Below are 24943 nucleotides of genomic sequence, written 5' to 3' on the forward strand. Positions count from 1 at the left end.
ATGCCATAGTCCAATTAGTGACTGTGGCCAGTGGCAGGAGAGATGTACAATAAATAATATGCATCAGGTGGATTTCCCTAATTATGCTTTTCTCTGTTGAAAAAGCATTATTATGTAGGTCCTCGAACCAGTCATTCACAATAATCAAATAGTACAGTGCAAAATCTATGACACCTATCCCATTGTCATAAGTTTATTCATAGCACTTGGTCACAGGCGTATGCAGAGCCAATCCTGCCCACAAAAAGGGGCAGATCATTGCACTGAGGTGGCTGAAGAAGGCACGTGGTATTCTGTGTAGATAATTTTGCAGCTGCTACAGCAGCTGTGTCTGTGAGGCCATCTTGAAGATGGTTGTCCCCTCTACCTAGGAGAGCAGGAGGGTCGCCTAAAAGGCTAGGTCATTCTGCCATCTTAGTAGCTGTGAGGCGACACAGCACTCCCAAAGGGTGATTTCTGTCTAACTATGTAGACCTCAAGGTACTGGAACTATTCAGTAGCTATTGTTAGGCCAGCCACCCACTGGAGATTTATTCTCTCTAGGTTCACTGCGTAAACCATCATTTTGTGCTAGGTTTGGTCATATACTTGTGTATTTCCCAAAGATTTGGAGCATTTGTAAGGCTTGAAGGTCGGATTTCTGTGGCTGCTGGAGGAACATCAGAAGTGTCTGCATATAAAGAGACACCTCCCACTACTCCTGGTGCCCATTTAAACCCCTTTAGGAGAGTATCAATTCTGATCCATTCTGCCAGAGGCTCTATTGCACTGGTGAAGAGCAGTGATAAGAGGGGACATGATCCCTAAGTAGTCCCCCCTGCCCACCGGGAAGTTCCACAACATCACTGCACCTATGCGAACTCTCACCCTTAGATTGATGTAAAGAAGACTTACATAACCCAGAAACATAGGTCCAAATTTAAGCTGTTTGAACATCCAAAATACGTAGTCCCACTCTACCAAATCAAACAACTTTTCGAGATCAACCATTAGTATTGCCGAGTGGCCCATCAGGCAATACGAGAGGGCTAGGTCGTCATTTACGAAACAGATGTTCTGCCATGGGGATCACATAAAACCATTCTGAAATGGGTGTACCAGCAAACCAATAACCTTAAGTAGTCGGGTAGCCTATACCTCGGAGATAATCTTGGCCATGGCGTTGATCACTGAAATTGGGCATTATGAGCAAGGAATCTGCAGTCGGCAGGGTTTATCAGTCACCACTATACCTGCAGTTTGTAGGTCGAGGGGAAGCATCGCAGCTCTCATGGAGTCTGCCAACATCATCACGAGCGCTGGCATCGTGAGTGAATAAAGTATTTAAAGAACTCTGCAAGGAGGCCATTAAGTCTCGCTATCTTGCCCCACACCCCTGCAGCATTTCAGCACCATGGTGAATTGTTCCTCTCTTATTTGCCCTTCCAGAAGTGCCCTCTCAAAACATTATAAAAGTTTCAGGGCAGATTGTTGAAATCAATTCCAGGAATCAAATAAATTAAGTTGGTGTTTATTATCCAGCACAGCATTCATAGCCAGACTGCTTCAAGATCCAGATGCAACTGGCTGCCTTCTCCCAACCACCTTCCAGAATGCAGAATGTTATTAGAATATCAACATGGCGCATGGACAGCAGCTCAGGAGCATCATGATGTCACTTACCCAGATGTTAATAAACATAGAAAAAGTATGACACAGAATGTAACACAGATCTCACTGGAATTCCTCTAGTTTGGCTGTGTATGGGGCTTCATCACTAGCGTACTGCCTCTGATAATATTCTGTGAATATTTGTGTAATTGAGTGTTTGCCCGTTACCAGCTGGCACTCTGGGTGTTGGATTTGGCCAACTTGCATTGGGGCGGCTTTCAGTTATCAAAGCTAATGTAACAGCTTGCTGTCCTTATTACCCCATATCTACAGTCTACTCTGGGATGCAATCCAGGCAGCCCTTGCTTCGTTCAATTGAATCTGCTTCTGTTTGGTCTTGTGATGTTCAGTATTTCCAAGTATTTCTGTGTTTTGAGAGGTGATAAACTCAGCTTCTAGTTCTAGCAAAGTTGTCTCCAATGCGGCCACCTCTTCTTTTTGTTGCCGGTCCTGTCTTGTTATGTTGCTGATAATTCTGTCGCTTATGAAGGCTTTGAAGCCTACCCAGGGAGTAGCCCAGGAGCCAATATAGTCTTTATTTAGTGTGGAATACATATCTATTTCTTGCGTAATATTATTTAAAAAAACAGGGTCAATCATCCACCAAGCGATAAGACACTAGCTCCCCTTATGTATTTTCTGTTGGCTACCTAGTACACGTTCTAATGGTGAGTGGTCTGAGAAGCCACAGGCCAGGATGTGTACCTGCAGGGTGTCAACTGAAATAGCTTCAAGCGTGTGGAAAAAGTAGAATCTCAAGAATGCTCTATTAGCCCCAGAAAAGTAAGTGTTCTTCCTGCTGTACAGGTGTAGGCAGGGTCAAGGGCCGTTCAGCGCCATGGCATTCTACTAATTTGGCCAGTGGTATTCAATCTTTGTAATTATGTGATTGTCTTGTTCTGTCCATGTGTGTTGAGGACTTCTTTAAAGTTGCTCCTCTTTACCAGTTTCCCAGCTGGGAGTCATACCATAAGCTCAAAGTGCTTTTCAGGGAGTAGGCATATACTCACCCAAGGAACAAGGGCCATTCCCACAATCTACCACCGCCCCACCAGGTCCCTGAAAATGTGAGTTTGTATGAATAGGAGGGAAGTGTTCAGAAATATAGCGACCCTACAAAAACCCCTTACGAATCCCACATGCAGAAATGGTAGAGAAGCCCTGTCGGGTTACAAAGGGGCACTTAGTCCCCAACAAATGAGTTTCCTGCAGAATACGTTATCAGGCAGTTATATCGTTTTAGGCACGTCCCTCATTTAATCTTATTTAAAAGGTCACTGTTGTTCCTTGTAACAATGTGCAGTGCATCGGGCTCGGACACCTCTTATTCTGTTAGCCATGACACCTGTTTATGTGGAATGGACATGTTTTGTGTAAGCATCTGTGATGCAATGTGAGATTATGAAGCATGCTGAAGATGAAGAAGAAAGATCCAAAACACAACCCCATATATTCCCCACACACTTCTAGAATATGAAGCCTCTACTCTGTAAGGCATGGACCCAGAGAGCCAATGTGGTTGTCTCATTCTAAAGATCAGTGCCCCAGTGTACCCCATCCACATGAACTGACATATAACACAAAAACAGCGTCAACACTAGCATATAAGAATTAAGATGGGATCCCTAGAAACACACAACATATCTTCCTCTGCCCCACGTGACTCGAAATGTGAGTCTTCTGCTTCTCACATTTTAGTTTTTCTCACCACTATAGTGCCAGCGACAGATGCGAGAAGAAGTCAGCTTGTATTAGCAGTCTCGTAGCACCAGATCTGCAGTGCTGACTCCATGCTCGCTAGATGTCAGGTCTCACCAAGGTCCCAGTTTTCACTATCTCCTCTTCTGCCCTCACAACTGTGAACACCATGATCAGGTCAAGTCCATCGGCGAACGTGAAGATTCCTCTCGAGCCAATGTCTTTCGTCGCCCTGCTTTTGTTGACATCAATTCTGCTACAATTTCAATGGCTCCTATTCCTCACGCCTGCCTCCGTTCTAGCCCTCTCAGCATCTCCTGTTTTGTTGTGTCCGTTCTGGTGAGTTCCCTTCATATCCTTTCTTTCTGCTGCCCAGTCTCAAGCAGCTGCAGGAGTAACAAAGAAATAGGATTCAGACTGCCATACCACTTTGAACGTGGCGGGGTAGAGGAGGCGATAATCCAGATGCATGGCCCTCTGCTTTTGTTTCACTCCCTTGAAGGACCTCCGTTGTCGCTGAACATGTTTAGTGTAATCCAGATACAAAAGGATCTTGCTGGCTTCATACATTATAGGACTATGTTTCTGTGTTCCCCAAAGACGAACATTATCGCTTAAATTCATGAATCTAATAATAAATGGCAGCAGAGGAACCCAAGTTGGAGGCATTCTCCACGATGAAGAAGAGGAGAGTTAACCACGGGGATCCAGGACTAGAATCACACATCTAAGATGCCCTCTGATTTAGTTCCTTCCACTCCTTCTGGAAATCCCACATTGTAGCCGGAAGCTCTGCCCTCTGCATCTTTCGCTCTTGCCACAAGCCTCTTGGCAGAGGATTTCAGTAGGTGGACCTCACATTCCAATTCCATGGTCATGTGACCCTACATATATAATTCTGCAGGTCGTGCAGCAGAAGGATGACATTTGATCTGACTTTGCCAATCATTGTCTCTAGTATTTGACAGGACCACTTGATTGCCTGCTGTATGCCGCCGGAACCGAGCTCAGCACAGTTTCTGTTTTGGACCCTAGTGCTCGCCCATGCAGGATTTTGTGTTTTGTCAATCGGGACCTTCTGTGGACTCAGGATGGGTTTGACCTTCACTACAATGCGATTCAGTCTAACAAAGTCTGGTGTCGTGTATGGCGGAGTTGTGCTAATAGAGTCGACGCCTGCACGTGGTACAAAGGACTGCTTGATCCAATGTGTCTATACTCTCTGTTGTAGTCAGGGTATGCCTCTCAACACTAAGGATCATGTAGGGTAACTGAACATGTTGCAGGGGTGGGTAGCATTAAGCTGCAGCAGTCAAAGTGAAAGAGGTCCATAAATCCAGTAGTCATGGTATGCTTCATGTGGGTTGCCCAAGATGCCACAGGTAACTTCTTCCCACCAAGTGTTGTTCCATGATCTGTGTTAAATCTCACCAGTTCCTCTAATTCTCAAGGCACCCTCCTCACATTGACCATGGGGCCCCTTGCCTCAACGTCTCAATATTGTCCGGCACCTCAGACCCTACTTAGCCATCCATGTGGCTCCATCGCCCCAGGTCCCACAAATCAGACCTCTTCTACAAGAGGGAAGTGGCATCCAGGCCTAAAACCGCACCGGCTACTATCCCAATACTTTGTTTTCTTCTGGGTCCAACTCCAAAGGGGAGGGGGGGGGCACAGTAAGAAATCTGCAACCTTACTCTTTCTGGCCATGTCCAGGAAGGCACACTAGGCACACAGTGGCTCGGATTAAAGGCCTGTTCTCGCTCAGGGCCCATGCCACGGCCCACCCTCCAACCACGGTACAGTGCAGCGTCCCAGCTCTATCCAGCACAGTTATTCAATGGTCACTTCACCACGTATCTCCTTCACATCGCTTATCTAGGTGTGAGAAAACATCCTGGCTTCCCTTGTGAAGCAAGATTATGTAGGGATCGGCGGGAGCTGCCTCTATGCTGGCTGACCAGCAACGCTTTCCAATAAACTGCACTACTTTTCCATGTACTTTACCATCGGGAGATCTCACCCCGGTGGTGGTGATCTCCATCTACATTGAGTTACCAGTAGTAACTTTACACTTGTAAATTCAGTCTTAGATTTTTTTCGCCACCGGTTTCAGGGGTGGAGACAGTTAAGTCTATCTATACTTAGTTGGAAATCTACATTCGGAAATGGAATTGTAGATTTGCATGACAAATCTACACATTAATAGGGTCAATTTTCTCTACCATCAACAGCATAGTTAAGTTATACTTAAGTGCAGAATGCACTCAAGTGTGGAAGGTCACCAAAGACGATGCATTTTTGGATCCTTTACATAACATGTATGAGTAGTATATTTGGATGTATTAATGTGATTATGCCACAACATATCGTGTTTGGCTGCTAAATACATTACCTACTGGCATTCACCAGTAGGTAGGTATAGTTAGGACCTACTTTCCATAGGAAATCCACAACATTACATTTGCAATAACTTTAGCGCTGGTGCACAAATCTTTGCAGATTTCTCCAAGAAAATGGCCTGCTCAGCTCCGCTCCTTCCCTGAAAGGTTGGGGGTCATTTGTCAAGTGGGGGCCGAGAAAAAAGGAAGGTCCCAAAACGTGTTTTCCCCATCCAAATTTCCATAGGGACCTTTAGCCAGGGCTACAGCCCGAACGGCTGAATGGAATTACACCAAATTTGGCAGAGAGGTAGAGTTCAGTTCGCAGATTGTGCTTTTTGTTAAATGGTGTAAATCCGTTCAGTAGTTCCTGAGAAAATTCAAAGTAAAATCATAGCGATATCTAGAGACGAAGTACCGCACGCGTACGCAAAGCCATACAATTACAAGCACGAGCTGCATGCTGCTCAGGGGGTACCACATGGATCTTTAGGCCTAAATTTGTATTGTTTTTTTAAATAAAAAAATCGTGGGGTACGCGTACGTGGTGGAAAAGGAAAAAAAACTAGAAGACAGTTTTATTCTTAATTAGCCCCCAGGGGGGCTAAATCCCTGGGGCATTTTTTTCCATAATGGGGGGGCTAGTAAGGCACTCCGAGACTCGGGGAAAGACATCCCCTGGGGTTTTATTTTGAAGTATGGACGCGGGGAGCCGTCTGGGATTGTGGGGGCATTGCGGCAAAAGAAAAACAGTTCTTTTTGAGAACTAACTTTACTGGTTTAAAAAAGAGCTAAATTTCTATGATAGTATGTAAAACTTTCCGGTTTGTTTTGTGTACCAGTTGTACTCTCTACGCATGCGCAGCCTCGTTTCCAAGCCCATGTTTCTTTTTTTATCTTCAAGTTCGCCAAGCAAAGCTGTCCGCATTTCAGGTATTAAATTTGCCGCTTTCTTTACCCAGGTCGTGTGTATCATCCACTGCTATACTTTTGTAATACATTAATAATCATATTCTATCTATATTTATTTGAAACGTATTGCCGAGGCACCAAACGTTGATTACATTCTCCGTCCACCACCATTTTAGTAGTTTTCTTCCATTATTTTTATTATACCTGCTACTTTCATTTTACCCTGCGCCTATCTTCTCTGTGATCCATGAGATTTCCTGCCACAGACACCACGGTGTTTGTCCTTGGCCTCCGATGTTATCAGACTTAGTCACACGCATACCCGAAAAACTAATTTGAAGCACGTAAGCCACAGCTATTACAACGCGTGTCCGTCACCACAAAGCCATTAGGATGTTTATGGCTTTATTATGCGTGGTAAATGTATAGTAGTTGTAAAAGCATGCGTGGTAAAGCCATATGTGTGATAATGAATTTGTGGTGACGGTCACGTGTGCTTATGACCGCGTTGTAATGGCTGTTTCCCCCCAGGACACTGCAGGAACCGGGTCTGGGTGTGACGGAGTCCAGGGCATCAGGCGGTGGGCCACGCAGCCTCCCTCACACTATATAGAAATCTCCGGGGGTGGTCGTTTTCGTGGTTTGAGGGGCGTCATTGAGGCCCATATAATTAATTTTGTAGGGGGGTAGGTTTGCACGCGAAAATGTTGCAAGAGGTTTGTAAATGTGGTACACATTGTTTTACTTTGAATTCCTTTCTATGTTGTAGTCCATCCAGAGAAAATATAAGTTATTGTACAGCCAGTACTTTTTAACCCTACTGTCAAACATCTTACTATAGTACTTCAAATTATAAATATTATTTTTGTTGTAGACCGTCCCCCCTCCCCACAAAAATACAAGTATATAGTTTTTTTATTAACTTTTATTAAAATAACAATAACTGTAAACACAACTTAAAGATAATGTAATAAACAACTAGAAAAATAACTTTAATAAAACAGTATTATAAACAAATTGTGATGTGGACTCCAAAAGACGTTGGGTAGGTATTCTGCAAAACAAAAAAGAAAAAAAGAGTTTAAAGTTATGTAGATGTGACTAAATAAGGTGAAGCATTACAAGTGAAGGTAACAGTACGATTTTACGTATGCAGTGTGCCTAGTACATTTCACTTCTGTTATAGTCCCGCGTTCAAGTGGTGTCTGTATGGAAGTGCCTACTGCGTTACTGACACAAAAGTGGCACAACGGGATTGTAAATACGCCGACTTATTTCTAATGCATTCCAATGGAGGCATTGTATATCTAGGCTGCTGTGCTTACCTTGTATAAACACTGCGGCCACCGGAGTTCACAACTTGTATTCAACTGTGCTTCTACACGTCAAAGTAGACAGCAGTGTCTAAAACTTTGAAAGAGAAAGAGAAATGATGTCACAGAGAGTGAGAGAGAGAAAGAGAGAGAAAACAACATTAAAACTGTCTCGCAGAGTCTGGAGTTGAGATTTTTTCTTGAAAAGTCAGACGCAGATTTACAAGCTCCTTGCGGGGGGGGGCTTAACTTCAAGGAAAAAGAAGAGTGGAGCTGCAGGAGCTGTAAAGGGGGGGGCATCAAAGCCTCATTACCAAGCAAAATGTCTTTAAAAGACCTGTGAAGTACTCGGGTGCGACTGTGTGTGGGCCCAGGAAGCTATCTGATCCTAGCTGAAGTTATTTCAGAAACAAGCTTCTTTGCTCACCTTGTGCCATTGCCGTCGTACTCCTTACATAATCCATCACGAAGCTCTACATCTAAAAGATATTAAAAGAAAGATGTTATGATTGGTAGTTGTTACCATATTAATTTAGAGTTAGATAACATCGCGCTTTTATACACATTCATTCTCACATTTCTACGAACTGTTTGTATTGGTAATATTCCGGACATTTCAGCGATTATAAAAACGTTACTGCTATTGGGAAAAAAATGTATGCATGTAAATTAATACACCATATAGGAGTGCGTTCGTCTAAAATACTAAGTCGCGTTTTTGTATCTAGTCTGCTACAACCCTGACTCCCTCCGATGCGTACTCAAGCCTCACTGCTCACCTTTTTGTGGAAAAGACACCTTCTTCATGATGTAGTCTCGATCTCCAACAAAGAAGTCTCATATATGGTGCCGAGTCTTGATATCTCTATGGCTAACGACATACTCGTTCTCCCATCATCATCATCGCAGGTTCTTCACCTGCTCAGTGCTTCGGGCACCACTAACTCATTGACGAAAGAGGCCACGCATGTAGTAGTGGGCCCCTTGTTCGGTGCTTTGGGAACAACTCTAAAATGGCGTACAACACGTGCGCTCCGTCTTTTTTATACATAGGGTCACGTGTGTAGTGATGGACGCGCTGAATGGGTGTGGTGTGGGTGTATACCAGCCATGAGAGAGTGTGTGTGTCGATCTGACAACTAGACCTGCAACTAAGAAATCACTACAATGGAAATTTGGGCCTTTGACTGTTGTTGTGTTTTCCTGATAGCATAGGAGTGGATTTCTTTTTTCTATGTGACGTTACGATACAGTCGCCATGTATGTAGCCTATTTTGTGACGCATTTTATTGTAAAATGCATTTCAAAAACTAGTTGTGGTAGGGTGCTTTTAAATTAAACTGTGTACTCTGCTTACGAGTTTGTTGAGTGTAGAAGTATTTTTTTTCTATTTTCTATTCTATCTTAATTGTGCTGACTTTTCTCCTTTAGCGTGCAGTACTATATTATTTTATAAAATGTATAACTGTTGAAATCATCTTTGAAAGAAGAATGTAAGCATGTAAGCTGCTCTCTGTGACGAAAAGCAATGCCGGCTCCCGCAGGAAGTGGGGAGCCGGCTGAGACCGTGGAGGCCTTGGGGCTCTTCCCACGGTTCGCAACGTTACATTTGAGCCCCGGGGGATGGGGTCCTCGGGGATTATAAACAATTAGTGATAAAGGCTATTTTTTTATGGTAGATTTATCGTACGCGTACCAAGCACGTATGGACAACGTACGGTGCGAAGATTGGAAGTCGTCCCATAAGCGTACTGAAAGAAGAAAAAGAAGAATATTTTTCAGATATTTATGAAGTGTATGTGTTTAGATGTTGGGTGGTTCTAAAAAGAGCCCTTGTGTTTATTGGGATATTTTAATACCTACAAGTAAGTACCAATGCAGAGCCTAAAGTTCAAGAGGAAGACTCTGTTACCCTCATCTGTAAAATGTACACCGTCTCTCCTATAGATGTCATGCATATTGAAACGCAGATTGTTGTGGTACATGGACCCCATTCAATAGTCTCGGAGAAAGGCAGAAACAGATTTATTCACATGTTTCCTAGCTTTCTCAATCTGTTGACAATAGTGGTTGGACCAGTTCCATTTCTGCCTTTGGCATATATTAGAATAGACAAAGGCAGTTTTGGGGAAAAGTGTCATCAATTGTGCAAAGGTGTCCTTCATAAGCATTTCCAGACCTACCCCTGTCAAAGTGCCTAGGTCATTGCCACCACAGTGCACAATTATGAGGTCAGGGTGTTGGAGATGTAAAAAGGATTTCACCAATGGCATCAATTGGTGCCACTTTAATCCTCTCTGTCCAATCCATTTAATGTCTACATTTGGTAAACGTAGGTCTTTGTGAATTCTTTTCTGTGGACCTTTGGCTCCAGAAAATATAGCTGTGTCCCACAATCCACACTGTAAGCATCTTGAAGAGAGATCTGGATGCACTGTGATGGTCTCTGTAAATGAAATGGCACTTTGAAAAGTAAGATTTTTCTAAAATGGTGGACAACATGCAGTTTTGAAAAAAGAAAAGAAACGATTAGTTGTTTGACAGCATTCTACACAGATGTAGGATGCGTGTTTCTGTTTTTTAAAAGCCTGATTTTTATTGGTTAAGAAAAACTGATAGAAAAGAACGTTACATAAAATAAGCTGGTATATTCTCAACTCAAATACACTTGCTGTTTTAATTTGCAACAATGTATGATGAACTTTTCACCTGTGTGCTCAGTTAGGTGTTCCCTGAAGTGTTTCTATGGTAATTGGGAGAATGTGGAATGGGGGAAGGGTTGAAAGTTTTTTCAGTTGGAAAGGGTGCATAAATTCAAGCAATATAAGTGTGTTTCGTTTTGATTTAATATGGGAATAAATGTGTTTTTTTTAATTTCATTGTATATATGTGTAGATTGAGTGTGTAGATTGACAGGAAAAGTTTGCTATTTGCTATAGGACTTCCTGACCCCCTAGGAGTGCTTAGGGGGTTTTACAATGATCCCCAAGGTCAAAATCTTTGATGGCCTTTGTTGAGCCTTTGATGGCCCTGGGGAGCACCACCTTCGAGGTCCGGCTCCTGTAGTGTTACGGGGTGCGTATTCACTGGACACTGCTGTTTGCTATGGTAGGGCGAGAGTTCTCTTTCAAGTAGGAAAGCAGATTGCTTTTCGTCTGAGAGAGCAGCATGTAAGCTGGTCTCTCTGACAAAAAGCAATGCCGGCTCCCGAAGGACGCAGGGAGCCGGCTGGGACCGTGGGGGTTTTGGGGCTCCCCCCACGGTCCTGAACGTTATATTGAGCCCCGGGGGATGGGGTCCCCGTGGATTGTAAAAAATGAGTGATAGATGCTATTTCTTTTTTTTACGGTGTATTTACTGTACGCGTACAGTGTGAATTCTGAAAGTCGTTCAATAAGCGTACGTAAGCAAGAAAAAATAAATTTAAAATATATATTTTACAGATATCTATCAAGTTTATGTGTTTATATGTTGGTTGCTTCTAATGAGACCTTTTCTCTTTATTGGTACTTATAAGTAAGTGCTTATGCATAGTCTAAATTTGTTGAGTAGCAGTGTTTTATAGAGTGCTGAACTTTTGACCTCTGTTGACAGTTGACTTTTGCATGATCTGTTGGGGGTAGGGTGGAAAGTTCTGTCAGTTGGAAAGGTTTGAAATGTTGAACCAATAGAAATGTGTGTTTCGTTTTGATTAATGTGCGAAGGATTTTAATTGGTTATTTACATGTATGTATGTGTAAAATGAGAGGGAAAATGTTCCATTTCGCGGTTCTGCTGCAAACACTGAACTAGAGAGATTCTGTATAAGAATATCTACTGTGTGAGTGGCATTCTTGTTAATCTACAAATCAATTTGAAAGGTGAGTTGATAAGTTGTATGGGAATGTATGTGGTGCATCTTTGTACATTAAGGAATTATATTTGTCCCTTTTTAAACGTTTTATAGTAGTAAATCTGTTTTGCTATAATGCATGCTGTTATGTTTTTTTGTTTAATATCACATTGTGCGTGTGTGTACATTAAGGAATTATATTTGTCCCTTTTTCCATAATTTCTAGCCACTCTATTTTTATACTCCCCTCTCTCTCCTCTTACTCCTTCCTCTTTCTCGGTACTACTCTCTTTTTCTTATATTGTCCTCTGTGCTCATATTGCCCTTCTTTGTCTTTATATTTTCCTATCTCTCGTCTTATTCCTTCTGTCTCCTCATTTTCTTCCCACTCTCTTCATTTTTTTTTTTTGTAAAAACAATTTTTATTGGCATGTCAGGTCAAAACATTTCAATACAATGAATAATGTATGCAGTAATATCCGACAGTACAGGATAACAGTACCTTTCTTGACCAGATGCCTTTTATGATAACAATCCCGTAACCCTTTCCCTCCCTGAATCCCACCCCCCTGGTCAGTGCGCCGGCGTCTCCTCTCTCAACAGCTAATAATCAACAGCCAGTCACCTCCCCGAACCAGTCGAGGGGAGGAGGTAGGTAGTGCATAGCAATGGGGAACCGGAACTCCCTGGATCTCCGTCGTTACTTGTTACAATGGTGCACTGCACCGGGAATGGGGAACCTCTCAGCAGAGCCACCTTATGGTGTCGCTATGTCGCCATCCTCACTTTGGTCACTCTCAGGCAATTGTAGCGCGGTCACTAGGGCCTCCCACGCTCTGGCCGTCTCCAACGCCCTGTCACTATCTAGTCACCTGGCCTGTTGTAGCCGCAATGCGCTCTCTGCCTTCGCCCACCGCTCCAGTGTAGACCTCCATCGCGAGTAACTGGGGCCCCGGCTAGATTTCCAATGCATGGTGATCTCCCGTTTGGCCAGTATCAGGCCCAAGTCATAAAATTTGCTGGTAATGCGATTGTGGGGAGTGTGAGGGAACCACAACAGTAAGCAAACACCCATATCCACTTCAATTTGCCGATCCGTGACAGCATTCAGGCAGGCCATGTCAAGTTCACACTACGTCGTCCCTTACCTTATCTTGAGGATGACGTAGTAGATTTCGCAGAGACGCAAGTGACCAACTTCCCAAGTAACTAACTATAAACTTGACTGACTCTAAATTACAGTCAAGGCTAAAACTAGAAATTTGGGAGGAGGGCCGGTACTGGACGTTGATGTGAGGTTTTGGGTGCTTGCTGTCGACCTGCAAAACAACAAGTGAGGATGATTTTAGTTTCTAATACCTGAAAACCTATTTATCTCTTACAACTAGAGTTTTCTCCTTCTTAGAGTCTTTGTGCAGATTATCACAAGAATGACTCCTACCTGCGATCAGAGCTGCTCTATCGTAGTCCAGTATTTCTTTGTCTTGTGATGTCGGGATGTTTCCAGATGTTCGGGTCAGAAGTTCAGGGATTAAGTGAATATAAGTCCTCAATTCTTCTCTATAAAACAAGAAAAATGCCTTTAAAATTACTTCTAACTGAGCCTTTTTTTCCCCCTTGGAGCCTGTACTTACTTGCAAATGTTTTCATTTGGCGCGCTTTAGCATTTCACTAGAAGACTCATGTGATCCCAGAGAACCTATGGTAAATGAAAATATGGGAAAAAACAAGGCTCTTCCCTAAAGGACACCTTCTATGAAACCCCCGAGACCAAAGACAGTTTTGATTAAAACTAAAGAAAACAACATTCAAATTACAATTCTTCTTGCAATGAATATCTCTATACAAAAAATACAACAAGTTATTTCCAGCAATCAGTCTTATTGTGAGTTCTCAATAAAGACCTAAAGACTTGTCTTCTTATTGCCTTCACTATTTATCAAAGCGTTATTCCTCTAGAGAAGAATAGAAAGTCTCAAAATCAGAATGTACTTTCTTGCGTTGGGCGCCTGAAATGTCAAAGTTCTGAAAGCACTTAACTCTGTTTCTTGTCTTGTCTTCTGGCAGGTTCTGCGTGAAGATTCTTTGTCCCAAATCAAGCCTCTGGAGCTGGATTCCTTCTTGCAGGTAAGATCGCCGAGTTTCCTTAACACGCGACCTCTCTCCTAGCTGGCAGGAAGGCAAAGCAAGTTCTGGAAGCCTGGGTGCGCTTTAAATAGCCGACCGCACCCAGGAGATAACGTGCACACGTTACGTTTGCAGCCGCAGAGAGAGAGATGCTCTCAGGCGGCTTTAAACGTGCAGATTAATCACAAGCTGTCCTGCTAAATGCGCAATGCGCTACTCATGGAATCTTTCCCTAATTCAAACTCGTAACACATGATTCACTTTCAGAACGAACCAAAGCATTATTACTGAACTCAGAAACCATAATACTGTAAGCATGATTCACTTTCAGAACGAACCAAAGCATTATTACTGAACTCAGAAACCATAATACTGTAAGCACACAAAATCGACATAAATACATTCAAAAACATACTGGAGTGCTGGTGCACGGGAAAGGGGTGGGTTTTTCTCAGAACCTAGACGGAAGGCTTTTGCCTTTGATGAGGGGATCATGACAGTACTCCCTCCTCAAGATCCCCCCTAAAACCAGTGAAATGGGTTTCGGTTTCTTAGGATACCTTTCATGAAAGGATCTTACCAGTTTGGGAGCATTCTTTAAATGTTCCAAAGGTTCCCAAGATCTTTCTTCGGGACCAAAACCCTTCCAATCCACTAGGTAGAAAAGTTTGCCACGCACCCTCTTTGAATTCAAGATAGTTTTTACCTCATATTCCTGATTTCCATCTATAAATACAGATGAAGGAGGTTGAACAAAACGAGTTTGAGGATGAAAAGGTTTGACTAGTGAGACATGAAATACTGGATGAATTAAATATTTTTTAGGAAGGGTCAATTTGACACAGACTGGATTAATAATCTTTTCGATAGGAAAAGGCCCAATATATCTTGGATTGAATTTACGGTAACCCTTAATCCTTAAATTTCTAGTACTCAACCATACCTTGTCTCCAGGAACATAATCAGGTTGTTTGGATCTATGCTTGTCTGCTGATTTCTTTTGATCTTCTTTGGCTTGTGCTAGATTGAAAGTGGCTTGTTCTTGGATGGAAGATAATTTGGAAACATAATCGGAGATAGCTGGTACAGAACAATCCTTTTTTATATCACTAGGAAAACTTTTAGGATGATAGCCAAAATTACAAAAGAAAGGAGACATGCCTAACGAAGTATGATTCACATTATTGTAAGCAAATTCCAATTGACTCAATAGCTCGGACCAATCCCCTTCTTCAGTAGGCAACATACATCGAATAAACTGTTCTATTGTCTGATTGGTACGTTCAGTTAGACCATCAGTTTGAGGGTGATAACTAGATGATAATCGGATTTCCATGTTTAGTAGAGAACTCAAACTTTGCCAGACACGAGAAATGAACTGCGACCCCCTGTCTGAAATAACCACAGAAGGAATTCCGTGTAGACGAACTATATTACTCATCAAGAGATGAGCTAATTCCATAGCAGTTGGTAATTTCTTAAGAGGAACGAAATGAGCCATACGGGAAAACTGGTCTACTACAGTTAGGATGGTAGTATACCCTTTCTTAGTTTCAGGAAGTTCTACTATAAAATCTAAAGAAATGGTATGCCATGGATGAGGTGGAACTGGAAGGGGAGTTAGTAATCCACTTGGTGCCTGATGGGTTGGTTTATTCTGAATGCAAACACTACAGGTATCTACAAAAAACTGAACATCTTTAAACATTGCAAGCCACCAAAAAGTTCTTTTAACTAACTCGTAAGTCTTCTCAACACTGGGATGGGCTGAAATAGAAGTGTCATGATGGAAATGAAGAATATCCTTTCTAATAGCCTCTGTAGGTACAAAAATTAAATCATGCATAAAAATCAGATTCTCTTTTTCTTGCAAAAAGGGAAATTCCTTTTTCCAAACATCTAGACCCTTTTTGTCAACTTCTTTCTTAATTTCTGCAATAATATCACTAGAAGACAAACTGGCTTGAAATCGAGAGGGCGGTAGAAGGGGTGCTTCTTCTACAGAGGGTTCTGACACTTCATATCCCATCCTGGATAGAGCATCAGCTTTTAAATTTTCTTTTCCTGGTCTGTAAGTAATAACAAAGTCGTAATCATTAAAAAACATTGACCATCTTAACTGTCTGGCAGATAACGCTTTTACTGATTTTAACGCCTGCAGGTTTCTGTGATCAGTATAAATTGTTACAGGATGTCGAGCACCTAGCAAGTAGTGACGCCATTCTTCAAAAACTGCCTTAATTGCCAAAAGTTCCTTGTCTGCTATAGCATAATTTAATTCAGCTTCGGATAATTTCTTGGAATAAAAAGCTATTGGATGCATTTGGCCAGTGTCTTTATTTCTTTGAGATAAAATGCCTCCAAGAGCAATTTGAGAAGCATCAGCTTCCACAATAAAAGGCTGAGAGGGATCCGGATGACTCAAAATAGGAGCTGAAATGAATTTCTTCTTCAGACTTTGAAAAGCTGTTTCTGCTTGATTTGACCAGATGAACTTTTCTCCTTTGCGAAGCAATCTCGTGATGGGAGTGATAGCTTGAGAAAAGTCTTGGATGAAACGGCGATAAAAATTTGCAAAACCTAAAAAGCTCTGAACCTGCTTCACAGTGGTGGGACTAGGCCAAGAATCCACAGCACTTATCTTTTTTGGATCCATTTCTATTCCCTTAGGGCTGATGACATAACCAAGGAACTCTACTTTTGTGACATGAAATAAACTTTTTTCCAATTTTACAAAAAGTGAATTTTCTAGCAGTTTTTGTAGAATGGCACGAACTTGCTGTACATGTTCTTCGTCAGAGTTGGAGAAAATCAATATATCATCGATGTAAACTACACAGCAAACATCAATGAATTCATGCAAGACTTCATTTATAAAAAATTGGAATGCAGCTGGAGCATTGCAGAGTCCGAATGGCATGACTTGATATTCATAGAGGCCAAATTTTGTGCGGAATGCGGTTTTCCACTCATCGCCACTTCGGACTCTTACCAAATGATAGGCTCCTCGAAGATCCAATTTGGTATAAATGGTTGCATTTTTCACCTGGTCTAATAAAGTAGGAATCAACGGCAAAGGATATCGATTTTTTATGGTTACATTATTTAAGGCTCTGTAGTCTATACACGTGCGCAATTCACCTCCTTTTTTCGGAATAAAAAAAAGAGAAGATGACACAGGTGATCTTGAATGCCTAATGAAACCATTTGCAAGATACTCGTCTACGTATTCTCTGAGATGAACATTCTCTTTCTCTGTAAGGGTGTAAATTCTGCTATAGGGAAGAGTTGCTCCAGGAATTAAATCAATTCGACAGTCAAAATCTCTGTGTGGAGGTAGGGTGTTAGCTTTCTTTTTGTCAAAAACGTCCAAAAGATCTGAGTAGACGGGAGGAACACCTTCTAAGGCCAAAATGCTGGCAGAGTCCGTACTAAAATCAAAGCCCTGGATTACATCAGAAGGCTTTTCCAAGAGGAAACACTGGGTTGAGCAATGCTTGGAATTAAAAGTTACAGTCTTTGAAACCCAATTTATGATAGGATTGTGTTGAATTAGCCAAGGAATACCCAAAATTAGTTTGAACTGAGGGGCATCTATAATGTCAAAATGTATCTCTTCACTGTGAATGGGTGAACAGTCCATCTTCAATAATTCAGTCTGTTCATTGATAGGACCTGAAGTTAGTTCCTTACCATCTACTGCCCTAACTATCTCAGGATGGTCTTTTTGAATAGCCTTAAAACCTAATCGTGAAAAGAAACCAGTATCTATGAAATTGCCGGTGGCTCCTGAATCTAAGATTGCTTCTACTTTTTTAGCTTGAGATGAAGGAAGTAAACTTTTTAATTCCACAAGAATACTGAAATGTTTACAACCAACAGGTGGAACAGTAGAGGCCAAACTGGAAATTGCACTCGATGAACCGACCTCATCCTTCACCGAGTAATCTAGTTTTCCGATTGCTCTTGAATTAAAGCTACATCTGAGGACTTAATCCTTGGTTTGTTGGGTCGAGCTGGACAGTCCCGGACAAAATGACCTGTCTTACCACAATAAAGACATTGATTAAGTTTGCGTCTTTTGTCCTTTTCGTCTTTGGACAAAGGTCCCCTAATAGAACCTATTTGCATTGGTTCCACTGGATCTTGCTTAAGAGGTATATCTCAAGAAGTAGAACTTCTTTCTTTCATAAAAAGAAATCTGTGATCTCCTTTCATTTTTTCGCCCTTTCTTTCTCCAAGGCGATGATTTAACTTTACTACTAAATCAATGAAGTCATTGATATCTTCTGGAGGTTCCAAGATTTGCGTCACCATATCCTTCAAATCATCTTTCAATCCCCTATAGAAAATAGATATTCTTTTTTCGTATGGCCATTTTGCTTCTAAAACCAGTCGATTGAACTGAGAAATATAATGCAATAAATCGGAAGACCCCTGTTTTAAGTTTAGCAACTCGTTATCAGCTGACTGAACAAAAACATGTTTGGCGAATATTTTCTTTAAAGCTCGTTCAAAATGTTTTAAATTATATAAAATGGGGTCATCTTTTTCGACCAGAGGTACAGACCAGAGTGCTGCATCTCCTCCAAAGTAAGATAGCATATAAGCCACCTTAGAAGAATCATCAGGAAAAGCAGACCTTTTAGCTATGAAGTGTAAATGACACTGTTGCATAAAAATGGAGAACTTATTAACATCGCCATAAAACCTTTCTGGCTGAGCTAAGGGGGTTGGTATCGGAGTTATTACTTGGATCTGAGATTGAGCCCCTGTACTAGAAGATGAACCTTGAATGGTTACTGGTTTCTCTACTGGCTTTTGTTGAACTGCTGTTTGTAGCGCTGACATGTCCCTACGAATAGCTGCATTTTCTACTTTTAAGTCGTTTAAAACTGCTGCAATATCTTGTAAGGTAACTTGGTCCATTGCGTCTGGGCGAAATAATACTCGTGGGCTTTGCCTTCTGTCAAGTTCACACTACGTCGTCCCTTACCTTATCTTGAGGATGACGTAGTAGATTTCGCAGAGACGCAAGTGACCAACTTCCCAAGTAACTAACTATAAACTTGACTGACTCTAAATTACAGTCAAGGCTAAAACTAGAAATTTGGGAGGAGGGCCGGTACTGGACGTTGATGTGAGGTTTTGGGTGCTTGCTGTCGACCTGCGAAACAACAAGTGAGGATGATTTTAGTTTCTAATACCTGAAAACCTATTTATCTCTTACAACTAGAGTTTTCTCCTTCTTAGAGTCTTTGTGCAGATTATCACAAGAATGACTCCTACCTGCGATCAGAGCTGCTCTATCGTAGTCCAGTATTTCTTTGTCTTGTGATGTCAGGATGTTTCCAGATGTTCGGGTCAGAAGTTCAGGGATTAAGTGAATATAAGTCCTCAATTCTTCTCTATAAAACAAGAAAAATGCCTTTAAAATTACTTCTAACTGAGCCTTTTTTTCCCCCTTGGAGCCTGTACTTACTTGCAAATGTTTTCATTTGGCTCGCTTTAGCATTTCACTAGAAGACTCATGTGATCCCAGAGAACCTATGGTAAATGAAAATATGGGAAAAAACAAGGCTCTTCCCTAAAGGACACCTTCTATGAAACCCCCGAGACCAAAGACAGTTTTGATTAAAACTAAAGAAAACAACATTCAAATTACAATTCTTCTTGCAATGAATATCTCTATACAAAAAATACAACAAGTTATTTCCAGCAATCAGTCTTATTGTGAGTTCTCAATAAAGACCTAAAGACTTGTCTTCTTATTGCCTTCACTATTTATCAAAGCGTTATTCCTCTAGAGAAGAATAGAAAGTCTCAAAATCAGAATGTACTTTCTTGCGTTGGGCGCCTGAAATGTCAAAGTTCTGAAAGCACTTAACTCTGTTTCTTGTCTTGTCTTCTGGCAGGTTCTGTGCGAAGATTCTTTGTCCCAAATCAAGCCTCTGGAGCTGGATTCCTTCTTGCAGGTAAGATCGCCGAGTTTCCTTAACACGCGACCTCTCTCCTAGCTGGCAGGAAGGCAAAGCAAGTTCTGGAAGCCTGGGTGCGGTTTAAATAGCCGACCGCACCCAGGAGATAACGTGCACACGTTACGTTTGCAGCCGCAGAGAGAGAGATGCTCTCAGGCGGCTTTAAACGTGCAGATTAATCACAAGCTGTCCTGCTAAATGCGCGATGCGCTACTCATGGAATCTTTCCCTAATTCAAACTCGTAACACATGATTCACTTTCAGAACGAACCAAAGCATTATTACTGAACTCAGAAACCATAATACTGTAAGCATGATTCACTTTCAGAACGAACCAAAGCATTATTACTGAACTCAGAAACCATAATACTGTAAGCACACAAAATCGACATAAATACATTCAAAAACATACTGGAGTGCTGGTGCACGGGAAAGGGGTGGGTTTTTCTCAGAACCTAGACGGAAGGCTTTTGCCTTTGATGAGGGGATCATGACAGGCCACCACCGCCTCCCAGCAATCAGTGAGCTTCACACAAGACCATAACATGTGGGCAAAATCCGCGTCCTCCACTCCACATCTAGGGCAGAGCGAAGATGCACCCTCGAAATATTGCGAGATCTTAGCTGGTGTCAAGTAGGCTCGGTGAAGGGAGAAAAACTGGACCAGCTGGAACCTGGCGTTCCTAGTGCCCTTCCATGCCCGCCGCAGAAGCTGCGGCCACGTCGACTCCGGGATCGGTCGCCCAATGTCCCCTTCCCATTTGGCTCTCAGCCCGTCCAGGGGTTGCAACGTTTCAGTCGACAGTCTCCGATAGAGGCAGGTGATGGCCTTGTAAGTGCCAGCCGCCATGACCACATATTGACAGCACTCAGACGTCGGTGGCTCAGAAAGGCCCGTCTTCCAATGGCTCCGGATACCGGCCACCAGCGAGGCGTGCAACAGATAGTCCCCCCTCGGGAGGCCGTAAGCGTCGTGCAGCTCTTGAAACGAGAGCAGCGATCCCTCCTTGTACAAATCACCGAGCATTTGCAGGCCAAGTTCCTCCCAGGTCGCCAGCGCAGACCAATCTCCCCCATGCGGAAAGGCGGTGCACATCCCCAATGGGATCTCGGGGGCATATGGGCGAGCGACGCCGAACCGCCATGGCATCGCAGCCAGCAGTTTCGAATCGTCCGCTCCTCCCCCGTAAGCTGGGAAAGGTCCAATTTCTGGCCCAAAATTATAAATGAGATGATGTATCTCGGGAGGATTCCGCCTGCGGCCCCCTCTGGACCTCGGACTTCCAAAGCCACTGCTTGGGTAAGGATGTATGACGTTACAACGCATACTTTTACCACGCCTACCATTACCACGCATTTTTTACAACGCAGGATCCATTACAACGCATACCATTACAACGCATGTATTTACAACGCAGGTACCTTTACAACGCATACCATTACAACGTAAGTATTGGTAAGTATATAATATTTTTTAAAATGTAATTTAATTAAAATTAATATAATGTAATTTAATTAATTTAATTTAATTAATGTAATTTAATTTAATCAATTTAATTTAATGTAATTTAAATTTAATTATATTTACTTTTTACCCTGTACCCCTTTACCCAAAAACCCAAAACTGACCCTGAACCCTAAAAATACCCCTTTACCCAAAAACCCAAAACTGACCCTAAACCCTAAAAATACCCCTTTACCCAAAAACCCAAAACTGACCCTGAACCCTAAAAATACCCCTTTACACAAAAACCCAAAACTGACCCTGAACCCTAAAAATACCCCTGTAACCCAAAACTAACCCTGAACCCTAAAAATACCCCTTTACCCAAAAACTGAAAACTGACCCTGAACCCTAAAAATACCCCTTTACCCAAAAACTGAAAACTGACCATGAACCCTAAAAATACCCCTTTACCCAAAAACTGAAAACTGACCCTGAACCCTAAAAATACCCCTTTACCCAAAAACTAAAAACTGACCCTGAACCCTAAAAATACCCCTTTACCCAAAAACTGAAAACTGACCCTAAACCCTAAAAATACCCCTTTACCAAAAAACTGAAAACTGACCCTGAACCCTAAAAATACCCCTTTACCCAAAAACCCAAACTTATAATATTTTTAATAAAATGATATACTTACCAATACTTACGTTGTAATGGTATGCGTTGTAAAAGTACCTGCGTTGTAAATACATGCGTTGTAATGGTATGCGTTGTAATGGATCCTGCGTTGTAAAAAATGCGTGGTAATGGTAGGTCGTTGTAAAAGTTGCGTTGTAAAGGTTGTATACCCTTGGGTAAGCCACTGCAGCTGTGCCGCCAAATAGTACCATTCAAAATCAGGGGCTGCTAGTCCCCCCGTCCGATCTGGGGCGCATCAACATGGCCAGCGCCACTCGCCTCCTGCCCGTTCCCCAAATGAACCCGGTAATTAAGGAGCGAAGTCTGGTGAAAACCGATGTCGGGATCCAGACCGGCAGCGTGCGGAACAGATATAATAGACGGGGTAGCGCCACCATCTTTAGTTACGCCACTCGCCCCGCGACCGACAACGGGAGCGTCCGCCAGAATCCCATGCAGCCACGCAGGCTCCGGATCGCTCTTTCAATGTTACCCTCCAGGAGGTCCAACGGTGAACGGTATATGTGCGTGCCTAGATAAGGGAGGCAATGATATTCCCATCGCAGCTCACCCTCTGGCTGGGAGTCGTCTGCTCCCGATACCAACGGGAAGAGGCAGGACTTCCCCCAATTGACCCTCAGTCCTGATAACCGGCCAAAATCCGACAGCAGGTGCCTAGCTCCGCGCAAGGCAACGTCCGTGTCAGCCAAAAACAGTAGGCAATCGTCGGCATAGAGGGATATGTAGTGGGTGTCGCCTCTCAGCTGAAGGCCCTCATACGCTTGGCCCATACGGGCGTGAGCAGCTAGGGGCTCTATGGCTAGTGCAAATAGTAGGGGGGATAGGGAACATCCCTGCCGGGTCCCCCGCCCCACTCTGTACGGGGTTGAGATAGTAGCCCCGGTCTTGACTCGGGCTGTGGCCGCGGCATAAAGCAAGGCGGTCCATTTCACAAACCGCTCGCCCAATCCGAAGGTCTCCAGCACTCGAAGTAGGTACGGCCACTCAACACTGTCGAACGCTTTCTCAATGTCGGTCGACAGGACAGCGGCACCCGGGAAACCAGCAGCACTGCCCCCCATAACCCGAAGCAGCCGACGCACACAGGTGGCGGTGGTGCGTTGGGGAATAAAGCCAGCTTGGTCTGAATGCACCAAAGCGCGCATGTGGGCCAGAAGCTGCGTCGCAAGAACCTTGCTCAGGATCTTATAGTCCGTCGTAAGCATGGACAAAGGACGGTAGGCCGAGCGTGAGTTAGCATCGCCGCCCCGCTTCAGTAAGGGGATCACCAAGGCCTCCCGAGTAGTGGCAGGCAGGACCCCGGTCCCCCAGGCCTCCCGGTAAACCGTCAGCAATCGCGGTATCAATATATCCGCGTAGGCTGCATAAAATTCGATCGGTAGCCCATCTGTGCCAGGGGTCTTGCGACGAGCCATTTGTTTAATGGCCACTCGAATTTCTCCCTCAGAGATGTCCCCGCCCAAGCAATCCACGTGGTCAGGGTCGAGCCGGGGAAGCCGCGCCGCCTGGAGAAACCCATCCAGCTCCTCCGGCACACATGGCATATCGCTCCTATATAGGCGCGCGTAGTATGTCAAAAATTGGCCATTGATCTCCGACTGAGTGTAGACCTCGTTCCCTTCCGGAGTGGTCAGAGCCACAATCGGGGTGCCGCGGGTCCCTGGAGCGGCCAGCCAGGCCAGGAGTGAGCCCACCTTGTCGCGTGCGGCATGAGCCCGAACTAGGAACTCTTTATAATCGAAGCAGCGCAGCTTCTCCGTCGCCACTTCCTCCCGCGCCGCCGAAACCGCCTCACGAGCGTCAGGGGTCACGTGATGACGCCGCTCCTCCTCGCGTAAGCGATCCTCGCTCCGCGTAATTTCCTGCAGGAGAGTCCTGCGGACTCCCGCGGTAGCCGATATACAGACTCCCCGAACCACTGCCTTAAAGGCGTCCCATTCCAATGCTCTACTGGAAGCTGTGTTCTCGTTAGCATCAAAGTAGCCTTCCACCCCATTGCCCACCTCGGCCTTAAACGCCGCATCCTCCAATGCCAGCGGGTTCAACCGCCACGTCGGTATAGCTTGGCGTTGCCGCATCCATTGGACCACTACCAGGCAAGGGTTATGGTCAGAAATTGTTTTAGCCAAGTATTCACTGTGGCGGACCAAGCTTTGAACATCCGGCGAGCACAGAATGCTGTCAAGGCGAACATGAAGCGCGTGTGGGGGGGAATAGAATGAAAAATCCTTCTCTGTCGGGTGTTGGATTCGCCATGCATCAACCAGGCCCCAGCCACTCTGCCATTCTCCCCTACTCTTTGCTAGCCTGTGCGCTGCCGCCTGTGCCAGAGGAGGGTGAGACCTATCTAATTCCACATCCAGTACAGAATTAAAGTCCCCCCCCATGAGGACCGTGTTGGCTAGCACTGTCGCCAGTTTCCCCGAAAGTCGTGCAAAAAAGGCAGGTTGGTCCACATTTGGAGCATAGATGCTGCAAAGTGTCACGTCCCTCCCATCCAGGCGGCCCTGTACAGCTACAAACCTCCCTTCGGGGTCGAGCATTGTCTGCAATGGTTGGAAGGGGACCCCCGCCCGCACCCAGATCAAGACCCCCCCTCGCAAAAGCTGAGTAGACCGTGTAGAACAGCTGTCCCCGCCATCTGCGCTGCAAAGCCCGCCCCTCCGTCTGGTCAAGATGCGTTTCCTGCAAAAAGGCTATTTGAATCCCCCTACGAACAAGATAAGCATGCACCTTGTGGTGTTTCAGCATAGAGTTCAGTCCCCGCACATTCCAGGTCACACACTTTAGTTCAGGTAGGGTCCCCATTCATAGCAACAAGTACAGTCCTGATGAAAGATAAAAGTCCAGGCACACTGACAACACCCCAAAACCAACTCTGGAAAACCACCCAACAATCCCGCGTC

At 43.8% G+C, this 24943-nt stretch overlaps 1 protein-coding gene and 1 long non-coding RNA gene across 4 annotated transcripts in view; one reads left to right on the forward strand and one right to left on the reverse strand.

Moving 5' to 3' along the window:
• Positions 1-24943, forward strand: part of LOC144798450 (uncharacterized) — a 1486395-nt gene that overhangs the window by 190785 nt on the left and 1270667 nt on the right. For both annotated transcript variants that reach the window (XR_013603538.1, XR_013603540.1), the window contains exons 4-5: positions 13854-13913; positions 19829-19888. This is a non-coding gene — a long non-coding RNA (uncharacterized LOC144798450). The remainder of the gene's footprint in view (positions 1-13853; positions 13914-19828; positions 19889-24943) is intronic.
• The window catches only part of C12H16orf86 (chromosome 12 C16orf86 homolog), a 257140-nt gene that overhangs the window by 90971 nt on the left and 141226 nt on the right, over positions 1-24943 (reverse strand). The gene's annotated exons all lie outside the window — the stretch shown is intronic.

Source organism: Lissotriton helveticus, chromosome 12 (assembly GCF_964261635.1).
Source record: "Lissotriton helveticus chromosome 12, aLisHel1.1, whole genome shotgun sequence".
NCBI classification, from domain to species: domain Eukaryota; kingdom Metazoa; phylum Chordata; class Amphibia; order Caudata; family Salamandridae; genus Lissotriton; species Lissotriton helveticus.